At 44.4% G+C, this 20716-nt stretch overlaps 1 long non-coding RNA gene across 1 annotated transcript in view; it reads left to right on the forward strand.

The window, feature by feature from the left end:
* The window catches only part of LOC132382226 (uncharacterized), a 469030-nt gene that overhangs the window by 43259 nt on the left and 405055 nt on the right, over positions 1-20716 (forward strand). The window contains exon 2 of the long non-coding RNA XR_009508242.1: positions 15429-15544. This is a non-coding gene — a long non-coding RNA (uncharacterized LOC132382226). The remainder of the gene's footprint in view (positions 1-15428; positions 15545-20716) is intronic.

The following is a 20716-nucleotide window of genomic DNA, read 5'->3' on the forward strand; positions in this document are numbered from 1 at the left end:
TCCGAGTTATGTCCTTTTCTCATTACTACCATTGGGGAGGAGCCTGAAGACTCAACATTGTAGGAACAGCTTCTTCCCCTCTGCCATCATACTTCTGAAAATTCCATAAATCCATGAACACTACCTCTCTGCTCCTTTCTTGGCTTCTTTCCTTCCTTCTCTTTCTTTCTTCCTTCCTTTCTTTTCATCCTCACATCCTTCCCTTCCCTTTTCCTTCCTTCCTTTTTATCTCTGGCACTGTACTGCTTCCGGATTACTAGTGCATTTCAATTCAAAGGCAGACTGTCCGTTGCAATATACCTCAGTCAAACGGCCTCGCGTCAAGTCATAGTCACACGGCGTGGGAACACAGGAGATTTTGCAGAAGCTGGAGCAACAAACACAAGATGCTGGAGGATCTCAGTGGTTCGGGCAGAATGAATGGAAAGGAATAAACGGTTGACATTTTGGGCCGAGACCCTTAGGACTGGCAAAAGTAAAGGGAAGGGGCTGGCAGGTGATAGGTGAGACCAGGTGAGGGGTTGGGGATGAAGTAAGGAACTGGGAGGTGGTAGCAGGAAAAGGTAATGAATTGAAGGAAAAGGGAATCTGTTGGGCGGGGAGGGGGGGGAGTGGACCGTGTGACAAAGGGAAGGGGGAGGGGCACCAGAGGGAGGTGAGGAGAAAGGGTTAAGGGGGTGCAGAATGGGGAATGGGAAAAGAGGAGGAGGATGGTGGAAAAATTATTGGAGATCAGAAAAATTGAGGTTCCTGCCACCAGGTTGGAAGTTACCCAAATGGAATGTGAGGAGTTCCTCCTCCAGATTGAGAGAGGTCTCATCATGACTGTAGTACTTTGAACCTGCGGACCTTCTCAGCTTCCACCCGCCAGCTAACCATGTCATCTCCTGGGAAAGGTGAGAAAATATCTGGAAAATAACTTCCAGTTCCTTCAGAGGGAAGCGCAGGATTGCCTCCAGCTCAACCCCCCCCACCCCCCCGAGGCAAGCAACCTTCCTCTAGAAGCCTGCACAAGTTCCCGTTTAATTCCAGAGCCTGTCATGGTCTATCTTATCTGAAAATACATACTGTATATCCATTTTGAATGGGCTGGAATAATCTCACATTCAATCTTTGACGCAGAGAGAGGTGGATCTTTGGAATTCAAAAAACAAGGCTGTGGAGGCTATGGGCTTAATTGTGGGTAAGTGGGATTAATCTAGATGGGGACATGGTAGGCCAAAGGACTTGTTTCTGTGCTGCACGATCCTGAGATATGTTTGACTATTTGGTGAGGAAAATAATTCCTGGCATCAACCCTATGACTTCATGATTGTAATCGCTAATTGAAGCCTTTTCCTCCTCTGAAAGGTGCATAGATTTAAAATAATTGGCAGGGGGGATTTTGAGGAGATAATTATTTTCCTCCTCGTAATCTTGGGGGTCTAGAGCTCTTTGCCTGAGGTGAATGCAGAAACATCCAAGTGATTTAAACCATTCTCGATCGACTTCTCCTGCAAGGCCGCCATCCCAGAAGGCTGTGCACCAATAGCTGAGAAGGGAGGTTGATTGGGGAAACATGCAGAAAGGTGTAACGGTGATCAGAGTATTGCTTACAGAAAAAGGCTTAACATTTAAGGCACAAAAACTTAACAGGCAAAGAGTCAAAAGTTGAAGATACTATAAAGTACAACGAAAAAACTTAGAAACCTGCCAGAAATAGCCACAGGCCCGGGGATTGGGATTATTTTGGAACTCATGCATAGTAGGATCAAGAGAAAGAAAGCCTGGCAAGATCAAATGTCTGGCAAGAAACATTAATCTGAATTAGATCTTAAAAGGCAGATTTTTTTAAAAATACCAGAGAGAACAAATATGGAATAAGGAAATGGCAGAGAAATTAAATAAACTATTTTGTGTCTGTCAGGTGAAAACACAAAAAAAATGTATTGGAAATGCCAAAGAACTAAGGGTCTGATAAAAACGAGGAATTGAATGAAATTAGAATCAGTAAAACAAAGTATAAGGAAGCAGGTGGGACCAATAGCCAATAAATCCCAAGGACTTGGTCATCTACGTCCCAGCTGTTTGAAAGCTAGAGGTTTAGTGGCAATCGTCTTCCAAAATCCCACAGATTCTGGAATTATTCCCATGAATTTCGTGTGGAAGTATAACCCCACTTTTTAAGAAATGTTAACACACAAGCAATTTGAAGGGGCGACTGGTATGTCGATTTTTTTACAGGAGGGTTTGAGTATTGAGGTAATACTCAAAACCTCCTCAAATAAAGTCACCATCTTCTTCCAGGACATCTGGAAGCAGCAGCCTGCCCGAGGCCAACCAGCGGCATTTTTGTCTTTTTTAAACATCATTTTTATAATCGCAGAACAGTGCTGAACATTAAGAACTTCAAGTACTTCAGGTCTACCTCATCAGTGAGTTGCTTATTGATGAAGGAGCTGGACTTGGTGCAGACCGCGTTGCTACCTGCTACAGAGGGGCATCGGAGTTAGTGCACAAAAGGCAGTGTGTAGTCTAGCAGAGATTGTCTTGGACGCTTTCTTGCGATCGCAAGACCCTGCTGGACATTGGTATTGTGAAATAGAGCAAGTCCAGTTCACTGGTTTATTGGCGAGACTACGTAGCAAGGTTGTAGTTTTGAGAACTAGGCCTCATGCCATGGGCATGCCTGTTACAGCAGTCCAGGAGGGGAGACGCCGGAGGCGGTGTGGCGCGGTGTCCATGCTGAAATAGGGCTGGCCCCTCCTGTTGGTGCTCCTCCCCCCCAGTGTTCACTCAGTGGAAGACAAACAGAATTGCTGGCATGTGGGGTTCATCTGCGGAGTGCAAAATATATATATTTGTATGACTGTATGTTTACTGCTGTCTTGTATGTGCTCTGTGTGACTGTCACTACTGTGTTTTGCACCTTGGCCCTGGAGGAACGCTGTTTTGTTTGGCTGTATTCATGGATATTCATGTATGGTTGAATGATAATTAAACTTGAACTTCAGATGTCTTACAGCATATATGTGTGGTCTTGGTGAGACCATCCCTGGAGTATTTTCTGGGCTCCCTGCCCAAAATAGCTTAGACTTTCTGTAGAAGGAATGCATTGAAGATTCACAAGACTGGTTTCATGGATGACGGGCTTGTCATACGAGGGGAGATTGAGTAAACTAAGACTTGTAGTCTTTAGATCAGGGGCTCCCAATCTTTTTTATGCCATGGACCAATATCATTAAGCAAGGGATCCATGGACCTCAGGTTGGGAACCCCTGATTGCTTAAGCAAGAGATTTTGATGAACCTTTGGGTCAGGGATTCTTAACCTTTCTTGTGCCATGGACCCCTTTGGCAGTCCAGTGAGGCTTATGGACCTCTTATCGGAATACTGTATTTAAATATATAAAATGACATACATCGGATTGCAAAAGAAGCCAATTATATTGAAATACAGTTATCAAAATATTTTTAAAAGTTGTGATATATTAATGTATGTGTTTCTTCATTAACACGTTCAATGGCAAGACTATACAGGACTATACATTTAAAATTTAGGCAAGTTGAATTTTTATTTTTAAAGACATAATCAGGGGCTGCTGTTGCTTAGCTTGAATAAGAACGTTAAACTGCGGGGTGGTCTTTGACAAAGTAATGCGCTCGTCGTGTTGGACATCCCATCAAAGGGCTGCCTGATAGTTGGCCAGCTACGTAGTACGATCTTCTGCAGACAGGAAGATTGCCATCACGTCTGATCTAGTGGCTGGTCTAAAACTACCGTAATTTCGCGATGAGACGTTTATAACGCCTACAATGTGATATGACAGGGAGGCAGGGAAGGTGCTTCCTTGAGGGAGGAGTCTAAAATCAAGGGGGTTTAATGTTAGGGTAAGATTTAGATAATTTAGACTGGGATGAAAATCAAATTTCTTGACGTAGAGAGTGGGGAATCTTTGGAATTCCATATCCTAGAGAGCTGTGGAGGCTGACTCATTAAGTTCATTCAAAACTGAGACAATCAGAATCAGGTTTATTATCACAGGCTGTTGATGTGGAATTTGTTGCTTTGAAGCAGCAGCACATTGCAAAGGCATAAAAATTGACCAATTACAAAAATTAAATAGATAGTGTTCATGGGTTCATGGACTGTTCAGAAATCTGATGGCAGAGAGGAAGAAGCTGTTTCTGAACCATTGTGTGTGTGTCTTGACACGGTCAAATGTAGAAAGAGGTATGCAAAAATATACTGCAAATAATTCATGCAAAAAATAGAATTATCCAATATATAAGTGTCTTTAATGACTTTAAAATGCAGGCACATAGAAAGGAAAGGATTAGAGCAGGGTTCCAACCCTTCTTTATGGCACGGAGCAATACCATTAAGCAAGAGGTCCATTGAACCTAAGTTGGAAATCCCTGGTTTTGAGAGACGGGAACCAAACTCAGGCAGATGGGACTAGCTCATTTGGGCTGAATGGCCTTCATTTCTGCTACATAACCCTATGACGCTGATTCTTATACACTCAATGGCCATTTTATTATGTGCCTCCTGTACCTAATAAAGTGGCTGCAAAGTGTGTGCTCGTGGTCTTCTGTTGCTGTAGCCCATCCACTTCAAACGTTATGGGTTCAGAGATGCCCTTCTGATCACTGTTATAACATGTGGTTAATTGAGTTTCTGTTGCCTTGCTACCAGCTTGAGCCAGTCTGGCCATTCTCCTCTGAGCTCTCTCATTAACAAAGCATTTTTGCCCACAGAAATGTCACTCACTGGATGTATTTTTCTCTGTAAACTTTAGAGACTGTTTCTGAGATACTCAATACACCTTATCTGACATTCTACAGCCAAAGTCACTTTGATCACATCTCTTCCCCATTCTGATGTTTGGTCTGAACAACAACTGAACCTCCTGACCGTGTCTGCATGCTTTTATGCATTGAGTTGCTGCCACATGATTGGTTGATTAGGTGTTTGCACTAATGGGCAGGTGTATCTAATAAAGTGACCACTGAGTGGATTCAGATTTGCATCCCATGGTAATATGCATTGTCAACTTTCTGTGTCATGCAAAATGCCGTTCAGCCCAACTTTTGTATGCAAAGCATTAATGCCTATTAATACTAATTCCATTTATCAATGGAATGGCGGGGTAGAGATTTGTCTCTACCAAAGAAGGTGTAAGGTGCTCCTTTCCTCTGCTAGCCTGCAGGTCACCCTTGGGCAAGGTGTAACACCTAGTTGGCCCCCCCAGTCAGGATCACGTGAAATCATGGGAGCAGGTGGTGGATGGTCGTATGAGCAGCCGGTGCAGATCACAAATCCTGTTTATGCAACCACTGGCGCCAGGCAGACAGTCTCCCCAGTGCAAAGAGATCTCTGAGTTTCGTGAAATGGACAAGCCACTGGATCAGACAGTGATCGTGGCTGGTGGGGGGTTGTCACCTGTCCTGTAAAGACACTCCCCAGAAGAAAGCAACGGCAAACCGCTTGTGTGGAAAGATTTGCTAAAAGCACGATTGCCCATGCCATATGACACGTCACATAACGAGTGAACTTACCAGTGCCAGTCCGCAGCAATGCAGGTTTCATCAGAAAGGTCAATAATGCAATAAAATGTAGATAATCTTTAAATAAGCACTTAGAAGGAAATACGCACAAAATTTTCCGAGGGCTTAACATAGTTTACTTTGGTATTTTACAAAATAAGCTAGAAACAATAGATGCCATCTTCATTTTCACCAGATCTGTTGATTTACACAGAAATGTCTAAAAGTGCACAGGGCTGCAGATTTTGTAATCCCGAGACAAAGCAGAACATGCTAGGCTGGCTGTAATATTAGTGATCGAGTAAAGCAATAATAAATGGCCTAATGAAATAACACACCGAGGTAGGCTACAGAATCGCGAGTTGCATATTTTCATCAAAAAAAGAGGAAACATAATATTAAATCAGTCTGATATGTTATGGCATGAAAATGTTTAGCATCACATTTTTTGAGCATGAGTTCATGTGCACACTGAAACAAACACACCCATTCCACAGGTAGTTAATAAGATATAAACAACAGAAAAAAAAGCACAAAATATAGGAATTTCTCTTCTTGTCTATGGCACTTTCAGTTTGAACAGGAAATGAGCTGGTATTGTTTAAAATGGAGGGGAAAAAAGGGACATTTTATGACCTCTGTCCAAAGTTCTCTTCATTGGCTATAAAATTTAGTTGGTTTGGGATGGATTTGTGAGATTAAAGTTCAATGGGCTGTTTAGCCAGAAACTGCCAGTAACTTTTTTTCTCTCTCTTTTGTGGGATAGAGTGTGTTGTGCTAATTAAAAGACAATAACTGTATGAATCACATTAAAAAGGGTGGGTCACCATAATGAGGTACATTTTACCATGGCAACCCCCCCACCTTTCTCATTATGTTGAAGTTAATACTTTTGTGCCTGCTTATTAAATATTTAACAATTCATGTTGTAAACTGTATTAATTAAAAGAAAATGTGTTCATCCAACTTTTCTTCTGCTCCCTTTGCTCCTTTTTATGGTCTCAAAGTTAACAATAGTTTGACTTATTGGTAGCAGCTAAGAAAGCAGGACTATTTCCTTATAAGACGGACTTTGACTCCTAATCAAAGCAAATATCTCACAAACTGCACAGAGTGCATTCTTTAAAATCTTTTTGCTAGTTCTAAAGAAAATAGAAACATTCCTTTGAACTAATATGCGATAAGTTGATTGGGGAGATTAAAAAAAATGCGATTGGGATATCATCTGCTCAAAGTTGATGTGATCGCTGTCTGATCCAGTATTCTGTCCGGTTTGTGAAACTCCCAAAATTTTCTTTGCACTGGGGTCATCGGGGAATATCGTCTGTGGAACAGTATAATCTTATTCACCAACACCCCTATTGTGAACTGTACAATGCACCAACATTCTGTTTGCAATACAGTTGTAACTAAGTTCGAGTTTGAAGCTCTTCTCCATTTCCATTTTCCAATCCTCTGTCGAGTAGGTTCCTTGATTTCACACCAGCGATGCAAAAGTAAAGAAGTTCAATTGCTGTACTGCTTCTTGAACTATCTCAGAATGCCCTCCCGTTGTCGAAATGGTTCTGAGGTGCGGACAGCAAGGAAGGGGAGCTGGCTGCCTGTGCACAGCAGGATCCTGTGGGCGGCAGTGGCTAATTCAATTCTGTTGATCCTGGTCGAGAGTTGGGCATGAGCCGAGGCTTCAGAGGTAACTCATACACAAACATCTGCAGATGCTGGAAATTCAAAGCTGCACACACAAAACGCTGGAGGAGCTCAGAAGGTCGGACAGCATCTATGGAGATGACTGAATGGTCGACGTTTTGGGCCAAGAACCTTCATCCTGGCTGGAAAGGAAGAGGAGAAGTCAGAGTGAATAGGTGGGGGGAGGGGGAGGAAAAAGTACAAGTTGGCAGGTGAAGTTAAGAGCTGGGAAGATGATCGATCTTCTGTCCTCTCTTATCAGATTCCCCCTTCTCCAGCCCTTTATCCCGTTCACCAATCAACCTTCCAGCACTTTACCACCCCTCCCGCTCTCCCGGTTTCACCTAACACCTACTACCTCATAGTTATTCCGCCCCTCCCACCGACTTCTTACTCTGACTTTGCATCTTTTTCCTGCGGCCCTGATGAAGGGTCTGGGCCTGGGACGTTGACAGTTTATTCATCTCCATAGCTGCTGCCTGACTGCTGAGTTCCTCCAGCATTTTGTGTGTGTTGCGTCGGAAATAACTCTTCTGTTTAGGACGGTGATGAATATTGGTCGCTTGGGTTAAGATTGGTTTCATATACAATAGACGCCATCCTCAAACCCTGAAGAGACAATGGGATTCATTGAAAGGGTACCCAGTCAGGACCGGGGCCTATATAAACGCAAACGCTCCCAGAGAGAAACGCCAACAACTGTGCACTGAGGATGTCACCTCGACTGGTGATGAAACGTCTGCAGACTACTTGTCAGGCTTGGTGAACACCACATCAAATAACTCTTCTGTGCTTGTTCAGTGTCCTGCTTTGCTAAGGGAAAGTACCCCAACATGAATTTAAAGTCCACCTTCTAGACCTTAAGTCTGTACTTTAACAAACTTGCTTCTTCTGCATCTTTTTTGTTAACTTTTGTTTCGCTTCCTTTGTTTCAGACTTTCATTTAATTTATCATATTTCCAATGTTTTTACAAATGGCCGGTTACTTTTCCTTCCTGTGATCTAGGCTCTCAGTCTCTCAAAATGCCTCATTTCGTTTTCTGTTTAGCTGAGAGTACATAAGAACTAGGAGCAGCAGAAGGACATTTGGCCCATCGAACCTGCTCTGTCTTTCAATCAGATCTTTCCGTGAACTCAGCTGCCTATTCCCCATAAACCTTAATTCCCCAATATCTTAGCTGTCTTAAATATCGTTAAGCGGTAACCTCTACTACTTCCCTGGGCAGAGAATTCCAAAGATCCACCACTCTCTGGGAAAAAAGCAGTTTTGCCTCCTCATCTGCATCCTACCAGGCGACCCAGGTTCAATTCCCACCACCACCTGTAAGGAGCTCGTACGTTCACCCCGTGACCACACCCGTCCCTCAGGCTGCTCCAGTTTCCCCCCACATTCTGGTTGGTAGGTTTCTTGGTCATTGTAAATTGTCCCGTGATTTGGCTTGGATTAAATCGGGGCATCGCTGGGGCTCAAAGGGCTGGAAGGGCCCACCCCCCCATCTCCATAAATAACAATAAATAAATAAATCTACTCCCCCGAACTTGAGGCCATGTCCCTTGTTCTTGTCTCACCTCCTAGTGGGTTTCCTGCTTCTGTCTCAACTGTTCCTTTCATATGTTTCTCTCTCATTTTTTCTAAATTGCAATGAGTGTATTCCCAGGAGATACTCACCGGATATCTCTCCTCCTAGACTAACTTCCTCATCTCCGGAATCAACCTGGTGAACCTCCTCTGCACCATCTGGAAAGCCGGGGTATCTTTCCTTAAAAAAGTACTCCAGGTGCGGCCTCACCAGCACCCTGTACAGTTGCAGCATAACCTCCTCCTGCTGTTGAATTTGGTGCATAGCAAATGGCGGTAAGGAGCTGAATTGCGCATCCTCCTTTGAAAGGCAGCACCTGTCGGTGATGCAGTGTGGGACGGTCAGTCCGGCTCTTTTTGATTCGAGCCTTTAGAATGGGTTGTCTGTCTGAGAGGCAGAGGGTGGCGCTGAGCGGCGGGGAGGGCTTTGCCTGTGACGGGCCGGGCTGTGTCCACCATTTTTTTTTGTAGACTCTTCTGTTTGGTGTTCCCATACCAGGCCAAAATGGAGCCAGACTGGAAGCTCCATTCTGCATCTGTAGACACTTGTCAAAGTTTTAGGTGTTTTGGGGGTGGGGTGGAGGTGGTGGAAGGGGGATCTTTCCTCACGGATTGCTTTTCTGTGTCGCAGCAACACAGTCGGTAGCACCACTCAGAGATGATCGGCGGTGCCAAGTAGATTAAACTAGTTCTTCATTTCTCTGCTCTTTAGACTTTTCCCAAGTGCCTACATGTTGGGTTTAGCACTGGAACTGGTTGCTGAGTTCTGAGTGACAATGATTGCACTGACAGCACAAGGAAGGCACAGGGTTGGAGCCCCCCCTTGTGGGGCAGGTATCCCAAGGTACCTTGGGCTTCATTTAAATTGAAGGGTCTTCAGTGTTCCCTGCCTTTGGTTCATTTAGATCAGGCTGTGGAGCCGCAGTTAAATCTTCTACGGTTTCGGACAACTCGCTGTTGAGGCACGTAGTGGTTAGTATGACACTTTACAGTCCAGGTGACCCGTGTTCAATTCCCACCCCTGTCTGTTAGGGTACGTTCACCCTGTGACCGCGTGGGTTTCCGCCAGGTGCTCCGGTTTCCTCCCAAAATCCAAAGACCTACCAGTTGCTAGGTTAATTAGTCATTGTAAATTGTCCCGTGATTCGGCTAGGGTTGAATCAGGGGTTTGCTAGGCAGTGGGGCTGGAAGGGCCTATTTCGAACTGTATCTCAATAAAATAAAGAATCAATAATAAATAAATACAAATCACTTAGGGAAGAATTGCAATCAAAAAGGAGAGAGAAACTGAGAGAAGCAAGAGTACATTCCTTGCCATGTTAGACACAAACATGCCCATTTTACCTCAGGGCACTCTGCAGTTTGAAGGCCAGAGATCCCCATGGACGGATGTCGGATCTGCAGGTGGATGAAGGCCAGCGAGGGCAAGGGTTGATAACCATCTCCCCCCCCCCCCCCCCCAGGTCGGTGAATCAGCAGTTCCCAGGATCGGAGATCCATGTGGGCAGGAGTTACAAGAGCTGTGGAGCCCATAGGACATTTGAGTCCACGGTTCGAGGCCTGAAGAGTTTGGGGTCCTGTCTTTGGGATCACAGGCCTGTCTGTGTGTGTGTAAGTGGCTAGGTGGGTGGGGGTGGATAGGGGCTTGCTCTGCTGTCGTTTTGCTTTGTTGCTGTCCTGTTGTTGTCGTTGTTGCTTGTGTTGTCCTGCTGAACATCCTGAGCATGCTATGTTGGTGCCACAATGTGAAGGAACACTGGCAGGCAGCCCCCAGCACATCCTAAGGTTGTGTTGGCTGATAACACAAACAATGTTATTTCCAGCCCTTTGTACCCACTAATTTCCATATTGTGCCTGATTTGATGAGTTTCAAATAGGAAGTTGGTAAACTCAGTTAGTTTTACAATGGCACTATTATTTGGAGCTACTCCAATTCCCCACCATCAGAATGCACATAGTCTACATTGTCTTAAACATGGAGCTACCAGCCATGTACTTGTAATCCACTGTGGTCGAGAAGGAACTTCACGAATCTTTCCACTTCTGGAGAATTTCAAACACCTTATATTGGTGTCGGGAAGGATTAAACTTGCAAGCATCCATTACTTTTGCATGAAGGTACTCTCTCCATGAGGACATCTTCAAAAGGTGGGGTCCATCATTGAGGACTCCCCCTCCCCACCCGTCACCCAGGACATGCCCTCTTCTCACTGCCACCATCAGAGAGGAAGTCCAAGAGCCTGAAGACACATATTCAACGTTTTGGGAACAACTTCTTCCCCTCCGCCATCTGCTTTCTGAACGGAGAATGAACTGGGCCGAGACCCTTCATCGGGACTGTAACTGAAGGGGGAAGAAGCCAGAATAAGGGGAAGGGGGTAGAAAGGAAGAAGTCCAAGCTGGCAGAGAATAGTGCAACCATGGACACTACCTCACTATTTTTGCACTACTATTTTATATATATTCCTCCTTATAATTTACAGTATTTTTTATGGATTGCACTGTTCTGCTGCTGTAAAATAACAAATTTCATGATAAATGCCAGTGATATTAAACCTGATTCTGATTCTGTGTATTAGACGCGTCAGCCTGTTTATTACTGACATATCAGGAGAGGTAATAAAATGGTGGCCAAATTAAATTAATTGAATGCACTTAGCATTCCTACAGTAGCAGCAAGCACACCATAATTCCCAGGCTGAAATAAGGTAAGCATTGAGTACTTCACCTATTCACACTCTTGGATTACTCAATATTTATTATTAGCTCTTAAGTATAAATATTTGGTGTGTAACTCTCTGTTCTAATGCACAATGTGTTGACCTCCTGTCTAAATTATTTTAACAATGTTCAAAAAAATCTATTGATGTAAAGGCATGGTTGCCTAGTTTGAGAGAGCAGACTTTGTGGCTAAAATGTTTACACTCATTTCAAATTTTCTTATTGCAACATCTTAATAAATTAATGGAATTAAAAGGTAAACCAGTGGGCGTTTGTGGCTTTCGCAGACTCCGAAGAGTCTGTGCAGATTAAATCAAATTTAGGAATTATGCATTGGGTGTGGCCATTATTATGGATTACACTGTTCTCTATGCAAATGATCAGAATGTGAAGGCAAATAAGTCCCAGCCAGTGACTCCTTATAATGTCAATAGCTAGTTAAAATTAGGAATTTCCATTTCACGCAGCCTTGCCACAATTGTGCGTGAGAGAAGTATACTTAATTGCTCAAAAACAGAAAATGCTGTAAATCCTTCAATTTAAATTAAGCCTGAGGCCTCAGGCTGATGCATCTTGGGATACCTGTTCCACAAAAGGGCTGCAACCCTGTGTCTGGACAACATTCACCATGGACTACCACCAGCAGCTCATCAAAGTCTGTCCTGGGCCAGTCTTTCAAGTTGTCTCCAAGTGTGCCCGTCAAAGATCCTTTCAGACCTCATCCAGTCTTTGAAGCTTCTGTTGGCGTCTCTGTAGCGAGAGCTATTTTATGGGATGGGGTTGCTGGCCCCATGCCCAACCCTCCTCCTTTCACAGCCGAGTTTGGGACCGTCCCTGGCGGAGTTTGAGAGAAGCATGGGATGAATTAAAAGGGGGCTCATGAACACCCTTCCGAGGATGGAAGGACGTCCCGGGCTGCTGAGTGATTAGTGTCAGTTAGAAGGGCAAGCTGAATGTTGAAGTTCAAGCCAAAATGCAGATGCTGGAATCCTGAACAGAAAGCAGAAAATACTGGAAACACTCAGCAGGCCAGGCAGCGTCTGTGGAGAGAGAATCAGAGTTAATGTTTCAGATCTGAGACCCTTCAGATGAACTCAGATGCTGCCTGACTTGCTGAATGCTCCCGTTGTTTTCTATGCAACACACACAAAATGCTGCAGTTCAGGCAGCATCTATGGAGAGGAATAAACAGTAAATGTTTCGGGCTGAGACCCTTCAACGGGACTGGAAGGAAAGGGTGAAAAAGCCAGGATAGGAGGGTTGCAGGAGGGGAGGGAGCACAAGCTGGCAAATGATAGATGATAACCAGGTGAGGGGGAAGTGGGTGGTTGGGGTGGGAAGTGAGAAGCTGGAAGGTGATAGGTGGAATCTGATTGGAGAGCCCAGTGGACCAAGGGAGAAAGAGAAGGAAGAGGGAGATGATGGGCAAGTGAGGCAAAGAGAAGAAGGAAGAGGGGGCCAGAATGGGGAATGGAAAAAGAGAGAATGGGGAAGTCAGAGAAGTTTCTGTTCATGCCATCAGTTTGGAAGCTATCCTGATGGAATGTACTGTTAAAATACTGCTGTACAGGTACACAGATTGAGATTCCAATTTATTTACCACAAGTACATTGAAATATTTAGTGAAATGTGGTGCTTGCATTAACAACCAACACATTCTGGCACCAACACAGCACGCCCACAGTGCTCGGCAGAACAGCACGGGACTCAACAAACAGCAACAGCAAATCAAATCCCTTTTCCTCCCTCCCACCCAACCACACTCAGGGACGGTTCTCCAACTGCAGGACAGGCCTCTGGCCTCCAGTCTCCAGGTTTCGGCTTCGACTTCCAGACATCTACCATGCTCGTTGCGACAACAGAACAGAAGATACCAAGTGACGAAGTAGCAACAGCAGAACAAACCCCGTTCCTCCCTCCCACCCAACCACAATGTCCTCGGAACACAAGACAGGCCATCTGCAGCCTCCAGTCTCCAGTGGACTCCTGGATTTCCGGACATATGGCCTTTACAATGGAGCCGTCTAGAAGGTCATGGGTCAAATTCTGGCAAATGGGACTGGATTTTATGAAGCATCTTGCTTGGTGCAGACCAGTAGGGCCGAAGGATCTGTTTCCACCCTGTTTGGCTCCATCAATTCTCCAAGAGTGACCGGGTCATCTCTTAATCCTTTTCCCTGTTTATTGGCAAACCTGGGGTGAGGAGACGAGGTTACGGAGGCACCTGATTCCATTACGATAACCCAGGTCACAGATGAATTGACAGTTCAATAAGTTAGCTCTGAGATCTTGTTGCCTGCTGCCTATTACACTCCTGGCATTTAGAGCAGCAATGGAGGCCCACTATCTCTGGTGGTGTTCAGGGCTTCCTTCATCATGTCAGTGTTTCCTCTCAGTTTTCACTACGGTCGGTCATTGGGCCTGGGTAGAGATTCAGAAATGCCATCACACTCAAATGTAGAAGGATTCTTCATTGCTATTTCCATAACGGTTTTGTTTAATCAGTCAGAGTTGTTAGCCCTGGGCTGAACCCCTGAATCTGGAGGACCGGTGGACCACTGGCCTCTACCCTTTGACCTTTCTGGCACGGGTGACCTTACCCAGAGCCAAAGCATAAAGCCCTGACTCCAGCCAGCATAGATCTCCGGGTCATTGAAGCGCGCAGGCCTCCGAACCCTACAAGGTTGTGGCTCTCTTGGAGGGAGATCTTGTTAGAGTGTTAACAAAGCAGATATGGAACAATTAATGGGTTCGAAATTCCAGTCTTCCTGTTCATATGGCTCGTCTCTTTGATAGTTTCATCTGCCCAGCAGCAGATGAGTCAAGCTGTGTAGTTTTGTACAGAATGGTGCATGGTGACAATATGAACAGTTCGCATCTATCATTATATAGGAAATACCAGCGATGAATAATTTCAGCTGATATCTAAATGACTCTGGATGGGAATCAGCTGTCAGAATCCAGGCATCTAAATTTTCTTCTAATGCAAATATTGTAGCAAAATGATTCTGGCAAACACCAGGCAGACATAACTGCTGTCATCTATCATGATCTGTCTGCCACCATTACAGAGATATAACTTACCTAACCTTTCCAGTCCTTTTCTTTTTAACCTATAAAATTATTACAGATTTCTGTGCGTTGTTCACCTAATGCAAAGTAAAGGTTAGAGCATCCTTTTGATTTGCAATTCTGACAACAACAACTCCCTTTTATATAGAGCCCTAAAAAGAGGAAAATGTTCCAAAATACTTCACCTCTGGCAGGCTTCCTCCCACGTGCCAAAGACGGGCTGACTGATAGGTTACTTCGCCACTGGAAATTGCCGGAACTGGGAGGAGTTGATGAGGAGTAAAAATTGATCAGGGTGGGATTGATGGTTGGTGCCAGCTCAATGGGCTGAATGGCCTATTTTGGCACTTTTTGACTCCACATCAAATTTTACAAGAGATGTTGTGGCAATTAGCCAAAGAATTTGATTTGATAGCAATGTACAGAGCCAGGACGGGTGTACAGACCGTCCTGGAGAAACAAGGAGAAGGACAAATGAGTTGAAATCCCAGCAACGAAACAGGGATGTGAAGGGACCAGCAGAAGGTAGCATCTCACTTGGTGGTCTGTCTACTTGAAGCTGCTGAAATGATTAACGCTCCCAGTTTTGCTTTGGAGGTTCCTCTCAGACGTACTTCCTCAGTTTAGTTGGGGGTACTGTGATTTCAGGGGAGGGCTACTTCAGGGAGGTACATTAGCATCAAAAAGGAATTTCTTGAATTGGCTGAAGCGCAGCTTTTGATCTACAAAGCTCTAATTGGACAGTTCTAAGTCTTAGATTGTATTCACCATTGCTCAGTTGTTTTTAACAGTTGACAAAATTTTGCCTTGATTGTAATTTTGTGAAACATTTTCCCCCACAGATGAAGAAAAGTTTATCTGTGTATTATCTGCCATGGATGTAACATGGACACCAACACTGATTAGTGCGAAGCGAGCTCCTGTAACATAAGGCCAGATTGCGACTGGGAAAGACCAGGTAAGGAGTTTCACATCACAAGAGAGCTACACATATTTGTTGAAGCTATTTCCGTGTCTTGGTGACTGTACGGAGCAAAGTGATTAACTGCGTAGAATTAATCAATAAGCTGCTGGAATAGTCAACTGAAAACAATGAGAGGCCTTCATTTTTAAAAAAATAAATAACAAGGCTCTGTGAAGACATTTTGGGAATAGCTTTTAGCTGCATTATAGAATTAGACGTCTGAATTATTCCCGGAGGACAAGAATTACTTCACCTTGGGATGGACAGAATGTGAGCTTTGTGATGTCTTTGGACCAGCCCATTGATGAGGAGGGGTTTGGTGCTACAGATGTAGTAGAGCATAGAAGGAGTTTAAGGAACTGGATCAAAGTACCAAATACCAAATGTCACCTCTTCTGCCCTGAGATTCATTTTCTTACAGGCATTTACAGTAACCCAATAAATACGATACAATCAAAGAAAACTCACACATAAACAAAGACTGACAAGCCACCATTAAAATGTGCAAATACAAAAAAAACCAAATAGTAGTAGTAGAAATAAATAAATAAACAGGTAAACATGTAAAAAAATAAATAAGTGAGTAAACAAGCAAGTAAATAAATAAATAGATAGATGGATGAGTAATACTGAGAACGTGAGTTGTAGAGTCCTTGAAAGTGAGTCCGTGGCTGTGGAATCAGCTTGGTGTTGAGGTGAGTGAAGTTCAGGAACCTGATGATTGAACAGTGATACCTGTTCCTGAAGCTGGTGACATGGGACCTTGAGATCTTGTGCCTCCTTCTTGATGGCAACAGTGAGGAGAGAGTTTGGCCATGGATGGTGGGGGTGCTTGATGAAGGATGCTGCCTTCTTGTGGTAGTGCGCTTTGAAGTTGCGCTCAATGGTGGGCAGGTCTTTTGCTGCCGTGGACTAGGCTGTATCCCTTAATTTTGTAGGCTTTTGCATTTTTGTTTGTTGGTGTTTCCATACCAGGTAGTGATGCCAATGGCCAGGATGCTCCCCACTGTGCATCTGTAGAACTTCGTCAAAGTTTTAGATGACTTGCAAATTCTTTGCAAACTTCTAAGAAAGTTTGTATCTTCCTTGTAATGGCACTTCCATGCTGGTCTCAGGACCGATCCTCTTAAATCATAATGCCTAGTAATTGAAAGTTACTGACCCTCTCCACAGCTGATACCCTGATGAGGAGTGCCTCACAGACCTCGGGATTCCTCCTCCTGTAGTCAACAATCAGTTGTTTGGTTTGAGTGAGAGGTTGTAGTTGTGGATTCTTTCGCCCAGGTTTTCAAACTCCCTTCTATATGTTCATTCATCACCACCTTTGACTCGGCCGGCGGTAGTGGTGTTGTCAGCAAACTCGTGTGAGGGGCTGGAGTCGCACTTAGCCTCACAGACATAAGTAAAAGGCGAGCAGAGCTGGGGGCTAAGCATTCCAGCTCGAGGCCAGGTATGGATAACCCATTAATAGGCTCTAAAGCAGTGAGATGAGTTTAGGAATGATCAAGGTCTAATTGAATGACTGTTTAATGGCACGAATGACTTCCTCCTGTTACTCTGGTTCTGCCCTGAGAGCAGATTGCCTTGAGCTTACAGCTGCCATTGGGTTTCACTGGAAAGTCTACTCAAGGCTCTGTGAATGATTTTTCAAATGGAGAAAATATTTAAAATTAAACATCATTTATTGTCTCGGGACTGCAGTCAAAGGCTTTTTTGTTGTTGTTGCTTTTCTCTAATGCAGTTCAGGATTCCGGTCTAGGCGAGAAAGTATGTGCATTCTTTGTAGCGCAAATCCTCGATCCTCCTTCCTGCTTTAGATTCCCTGGAGCCTTTGTGAGCAGCCTGTTGGATAGCTTGTCTTCAATGCTGGGAGTGCGAGGTCAGGCACAAGGAGAATAGCTCCCTAAAGAGGACCCCCGAACGAGGACCCTCTACTGCTCCAGGGATCAGACCCACTCTGACGTTGGTCGCCTTGAATATCTTCTTGGGTGGAAGGGTTCACGTCATCTCCATTCTAGGAAGCACCATATATTTTATGTTTCAGAAGTCTAGTGTGCTCTTTATTTTCTCAGTATCAGGTTTATTATCAGTATACAATCTAAAATGGTTGTTTTGAGACAGCAGTGCAGTGCAGGGAGACAAAAGTTGCTCTAAATTACAAAATAAAGAAATAGTGCAAAAAAAATCAAGAACCACGAGGTCGTGTTCAAGGGTTCAATGTCCATTCAGAAATCTGATGGCAGAGGGGAAGAAGCTGTTCCCGAAGTGTTGAGTGCATGTCTTCAGGCTCCTGTACCTCCCCCCTGATGGCAGTAATGAGAAAAGAGCATGTCTCGGGTGTTGACGGTCCTTCGTGATGGGTGCTGGCCAGCTTTCAGCTCCTTTTGCTGTTTCCTATTTTTAAAGGCAGTTCTACCAGTTTAATATCAGATTACAGTCAAGCAGAAGCCAGCCAAGTTAATGTTTTTGATGTTCCAGCCCAACAACCTCCCCTCTATTCACCCTCCCTCACCCCCGAGTCTGCATCCCGGGGTCAAGGGGAGGGGGGAGATTGGGGTTAAGGTGAATGGACCATGGGTTGGGAGATGCAGGAGTGAAGGTGGTGTTTGGATTTGGGTGAGACTTTTAAAATGAGGGTGTGCTGGTTCATTGGCTGGGCACTGTGAGGTAGAGTACACTCCTGAAAGTCTAGCCACTTAAAGGGGACCCACATTTGCCACATTCCCAGTTTCAGACTGGGACAGGCTCAGGCAAGTTCCCTTTACGTCTGACTGAAGTAGGCCCTGAAACAGCGAAGACCTCCCTGTAGCCCAGGGATTCCCAACCTGGGGGCCATGGACCCCTCGGTTAATGATAAGGCTCCATGGCATTAAAAAGGTTGGGAATCGCTGCTTTAGGCCTGTGACCTTTGTACAGGGTGGGGTGGGGGAGGAGGAATGAAGATGATAGAAGAGGTTACAGCACGGAACAAACCCTTCTAACACAGTGAGCCACACCGTCCAACAATCCACCTATTTAACCCTCGACTAATCACAGGACAATTTACAATGACCTATTTAACCAGTATGTCTTTGGTCTTTGGGAGGAAACCAGGGCACCTGGAGGAAACCATGTGCTCACGAACACCCCAAACTGTAATAGCATCGCGCTAGCCTCTACGCTACTGTGCCGCCCTAATTCTGTTTGACGAGTGTTTGCCCCTCAGCTGGGCAGAGGCCCCAGGAATTAAATTGTAGACTTTGTGCAACTGGTATTGAGTCCCTGACTGTTCATCAAATTTGGTTTGTAGTTGGATGGAAGAACGTGGCACCGCACAATATATCTACCTTTTGGCTTTAGAAGCTTCAGCTTGTTTACTGCAGAGTTTATTTATTAATACCTCTCATTCAGGGCACAGAGCGTGGAATACATTTTTTGTTATTCAGTGATTCGTATTTGCATAATTAATTCAGGTGTGGGCACTGGGACTAATTTCCTAATTCAATCAATCTCCAGAACTGGCTCAATCAGCAGTCTGAAAATCATAATTTATGTTAATAATTTGTCACAGGCTCATCTGTGTTTTTTTTTAACACGGCGACTCTCAGGCATTGCAAATATCAATATATTTTTTTTTTAAACATTCATTTGTCCATTTGAAACATATGTCCTGAGATCCCTTCAATCCCTTAAGGTGGGGGGGGGTCCTAAACTGGGGTCCACAAACCACTTGATGTTCCGTGGATAGATTGCGGGGGGGCGGGGGGTTCATAAAGTTGGATGGGAAAATATTTACATTTTTATTTTCACTAAGCTCCAGCTGAAATTTAGCATTTCCTTCAATTATGTTTTTTTTTTGGATATTTCAATATAGTTGGTTTACTTTGTAATCCGACATATTTGATTTTATATATTTAAGTACATTATTCTGAAAAGGGGTCCACAGGCTTCAGTGGACTGCCAAAGAAGGTTAAGGCTGCAATATTGAAATAACAAGCTGTTGGCTTCCCCCCACACTGTGGCAGGAGTGATATCTGCCTTTCCCTCGTGAGGGAGAGAGAGAGAGTCTGTGGGCTGTCGAGGTGTTGGGATAGACTCCAGATCATTGTCTCTGGGGGCTTTGCTGTGACTTGCATGGTGGGTGGTTGTGGGCTGTGGTGCTTTTGGGGGGAGGGGGAGGGTTGATGCTTTGCTGCGTGAGGGTGGGGTTCGGGGTCCTAACGTTTCTCTATCGTTCATTCTTTGGGGGGTGTCCTTCTGACCTGTGGATGTCTGCAAAGAGTAAGAATTTCAGGTTGTGTGCTGTCTCCATTCTCTGATGTAAAATAGAACCACTGAACCATTGAAGAACCCCTGCCTCAAGGCAACAGGACATGTAGATGAAGTTAAGAAGGCAAAAGAGATGTGTGCATTCGTCAAGGTTCAAAATATAAGAACTGTAAGTAAATGTAAAAATATAAGAGACTGTAGAAGATACTAGTTAGCTGCAGTTGTGGTTCTTCTTCTTTGGCTGTCCACTGATTTTCAATGATGACTGAGGCCTGGGCAGGGTTGTGTGGGAGACCGGTTGCCCAAGCTGCAAGTCTCCCCTCTCCACACCATCGATGTTGTCCAAGGGAAGGGCGTTATCGTACACATTAAAATAAAAACAAAAACTGGTGGAAATATTCAGCAGATGAGGTATCATCTACAGAAGCAGAGGCGTCTTCGACCTGGAATGTTGCCTCTTTTTCTGTCTCCACAGATGCTGCCTGACCTACTGAGTGTTTCCTGCATTTTCTGTTTTAATTTCAGGTTTGCAGCATCTGCAGTTCTTTGACTTACATTTACTGTGTTACTAAATTGCAGAGGGGTAAGAAGGGCATATGAGTGAGACTGGAGAAGGGTGCGGAGTAGATTCGAGGGAAGGGAAGGACTGACTAGCCTGGAGCACATTACTTTGGAACAGAAGAGTAGGGAATAATGACACAGTGACACAGTACATGATACAGTGGAAGGCCCAGTTGAACAGGATGTACATACCTAGACCCAAGAGATTCTGCAGTTGCTGGAAAGCTGGAAAACACAAATATAAAATGCTGGAGGAATCCAAAGTTTAAAGTAAATTTGTTATCAAAGTACATATATGCCACCATATACAACCCTGGGATTCGTTTTCTGGCAGGCATACACAGTAAATCCAAGAAA

This window comes from Hypanus sabinus, chromosome 27 (genome assembly GCF_030144855.1).
Source record: "Hypanus sabinus isolate sHypSab1 chromosome 27, sHypSab1.hap1, whole genome shotgun sequence".
In the NCBI taxonomy this organism is placed as follows: domain Eukaryota; kingdom Metazoa; phylum Chordata; class Chondrichthyes; order Myliobatiformes; family Dasyatidae; genus Hypanus; species Hypanus sabinus.